Here is a 3,691-nt window from a genome sequence, read left to right as displayed (position 1 = left end):
TTTTAGAAACCCGAGATAATCGATAATAATATGAAAATTTATATTTTTTTCTTTTTTAAAAATTGATGGAAAATATAGCTCATAATAAAATGCCAAACAAACAAAGGTACTTACATCATTCACACATATCCACTTGTGCATTTTAGATTTCTATAAAGGATCAGGGCAATTTGCGTAGTTTGAAATAGGATATACTTATAGCTTACAAAGTAAGCATTAGCCAAAAGATTTTATACTCTCGCGGGAGCATACTATTCATTTAATCCCTCAAGAAAGACCCAATACCATTTAATCCCTCAAGAAATACCATTTTAGGATGGTAAAGTTTCGGAAAAGATTCAATACACGATGTCATGTATACGGGTGGAATGCACCAACGGTTGGGATAAGTTATCGAAGCATCCACAGTATACTTCACAACTCTCAAAAATCTCATTTTCCCTTCAACTTTTCCTGCACACTCTCTCTCTCTATTCCCTACGAACTCTCTCTTTATGCTGCAACTTTTCCATCCTTTGCGCCTCTCTCTCCCTTCTCTCTGTAAACCTCGCGCCCCTCTCTCTCATCGCCCCCATTTTCCCATTTTCCCTGTAACTCCCAAAATCTCATTTTCCCATTTTCTCTGCAACTCCCAAATTTTCCCATTTTCTTTGCATCTCTCTCATGCTGCTGCCCTGTAAACCTCGCACCCCTCTCTCTCATCGCACATGTGCCACGCTCCTGCTGCCTTCAATCTGCATAAGCAAGCTCCTCATGTGATTTTTAGGTAATAACTATCCACGGTAACAACTATCAATTTCTCAGATGCTTCACCATTTTACCATGGTCATTATACATTTTACTGATGGATGCCATTTTTCATTTTAATGATGCTTATGATGGATGTCATTTTACATTTTACTGATGTGTCATTCTACATTTTACTAATGCTTATGATGGATGCCATTTTACATTTTACTGATGTGCCATTCTACATTGTATTGATGCTTATGCTGGATATCATTTTACATTTTACTGATATCGCGTATGGATGTCATTTTACCATGGTTGCCTATGGATGAATCAATGCTTGAATGTCTTACACAGAGCACATAAATTTCTTTAAAAATTTGTATCTCACAGATTTTGTGACAACAGTTAGGGGTTTCGGTGTTTCAGTACTTCAATGTCTTACATAGAGCACAAAAATTTCTTTAGAAATTTGTATCTCACAGATTTTGTGTCCACATTTTGGGGTTTCGGTTTTTCAATGCTTCACAATGTCTTACATAGAGCACAAAAATTTCTTTAGAAATTTGTGTCTCATAGATTTTGTGGCCACATTTGGGGGTTTCGATTTTACAGTGCTTCAATGTCTTACACAGAGCACAAAAATTTCTTTAGAAATTTGTATCTCACATATTTTGTGGCCACATTTTGGGGTTTCGGTTTTTCAGTGCTTCAATGTCTTAAACGGAGCACAAAATTTCTTTAGAAATTTGTATCTCACAGATTTTGTGGTCACATTTGGGAGTTTCGATTTTTCAGTGCTTCAATGTCTTACACAGAGCAACAAAACAATTGTGGATGCCATTTTACCATGGTCATTTTACTTTTTATTGTTGCTTCTTATGGATGCCAATTTAACATAGTTTCTTATGGACGAGTGATGTCATTTTACTTATGCTTGCTTATACTTGTTTTTTATCTTTACAAATTAATCAAAAACAAAATTTGTGGCCACATTTTGGTGTTTCATTTTTTCAATGGTTGAATGTCTTACACAGAGCAACTAAACAATTGTAGATGTCATTTTACCATAGCCATTTGATTTTTTACTGGTGCTTCTTATGGATGTCAATTTAACATGGTTTCTTATGAATGAGTGATGTCATTTTACTGATGTTTTCTTATGGACGAGTGATGTCATTTTACTGATGCTTTCTTATGGACGAGTGATGTCCTTTTACTTATGCTTGCTTATGATATATACAAATTAATTGCAAACAAAATTTGTGGCCACATATTGGGGTTTCGGTTTTTCAATGGTTGAATGTCTTACACAGAGCAACTAAACAATTATGGATGTCCTTTTACCGTGGCCATTTTACTTTTTACTGGTGCTTCTTATGGATGCCAATTTAACATGGTTTCTTATGGATGAGTGATGACATTTACTGATACTTTCTTATGGACAAGTGATGTCATTTAACATGGGTCTGTGTAACACAATCAATCCGTCAATAATGAGTTTTTTATTTTTTTTGATTGGTTACTTTAGTATTTGATTATGATATACAAAAGAAATTCATTTCCATTGTTTCTTTTTTATGAAATTGGAATGCAGGTCTAGACCTTTGAAGTACATAGCATGTCATCAGTTTCCACAAGTGCTGGAGGATATCCATGGCGAACCTGCCCACAATGCAATTTACAATGCAAATTAAGTACATGAAGCTCCCGATCTAACCATCGAAGAATGTATTATTAGTATACAAATTGTACTTTTTTCAATAGTACAATGAATACTTGGCAGGGATGAATTACAATATAAACTTAAGACGTAGCGATATACACCAAAACAATCAGTCACAAGAATCGCAAGAGCGTACTATGGTCAAGCCAAAACCGATGGTCTTTCAACAACAAATTATTGATACTTTAAGGCGTATGCAACCGTTTTTAGTTTTCTTATGTGTAGCGAATGCGTTTATGTTTGTATTACTTTTATTGAAAAGTGTTTGATATGACTAAATAGTATGTAACAAATTTACTCCCATCAGATTTGAGTATGTAACCAGTTTCAATAATGACTGATATAAAGGTTATTTGCTTTTTGAGTAGTTTTTAATTGTTGTGTATGTTCTTTCAATTTATTTATGCTTGGCCATTGGTGCATGTTAGAAGCCAGTCAAGGTAAACCAAAACCCCTCCCCCCCCCCCCCCCCCCCCCCCCCCCCCTCCCTACCCTCTCTCTCTCTCTCTCTCTCTCTCTCTCTCTCTCCAATTAGAAACGCAATGGTCATTGTAATAGAAAGCTGGGATGTATATCATAACAAAAACATTTCTCCCATAAACCTTGATTGTTGTGAAATCCATATAGTTGCAAAGGGGATGCACATCATAACTAAAAAATTTCCCACGTTCTATAATTGCAGAAACCATTAAAGTCCTTTCTATTAACATTATAAAACAAGTGATGCAGTCGTAAAAATCATTGCGGTGACTGTTTAGCAGCAATTGGTAGCATATTTCAATGTGTGCAAGCACCATGCACCATTAGGCTCCATTCTGCTGTATTGAACAAACCCATGAACCATATAAATCAAAATATTGGAACATTTAGTAAGGAAAGATTTCTATTGCATTGGAAAGAAACATAAACCATGTGTGTCAAATTTGGAACGTGTAGTATACATAGTATATATGACTGGTCTCATATTGGACGCATGATGATAAAGATATGACTGTTTAGTGCTCAATAATCAGACTATGTTCTTTTTTTCTTTGTTTTGACCTTTTCAAAGGATTTCAAATATGTCAATTATTTCAAGTGCAAAAGTTCTTCTTTTGGTATTTCTGTTTCTAAATTGTTTGATAAATTCTCTTTCCTAACCACTTACTGGGGACATATTAAATCGACAGGAGCAAGACCATTGACCACAAATTTTCTGTCTTCGCATGGTATGTGATGGATGCAAGTCTGTACTCG

The 3,691-nt window shown here is 35.2% G+C and overlaps 1 long non-coding RNA gene across 1 annotated transcript; it reads left to right on the top strand.

The window, feature by feature from the left end:
* The first annotated feature begins 313 nt into the window (after positions 1–313).
* LOC148783780 (uncharacterized) lies at positions 314–2,816 on the top strand. The gene is made up of 2 exons (XR_016044533.1): positions 314–766; positions 2,327–2,816. It is a non-coding gene; the product is annotated as an uncharacterized LOC148783780 (long non-coding RNA).
* Positions 2,817–3,691: the final 875 nt, after the last annotated feature.

Source organism: Amborella trichopoda, chromosome 1 (genome assembly GCF_054954075.1).
Source record: "Amborella trichopoda isolate Santa Cruz 75 chromosome 1, AtrichopodaSantaCruz75HAP2 v2.0, whole genome shotgun sequence".
NCBI lineage: Eukaryota > Viridiplantae > Streptophyta > Magnoliopsida > Amborellales > Amborellaceae > Amborella > Amborella trichopoda.
This window is presented reverse-complemented; position numbering and strand designations above follow the sequence as displayed.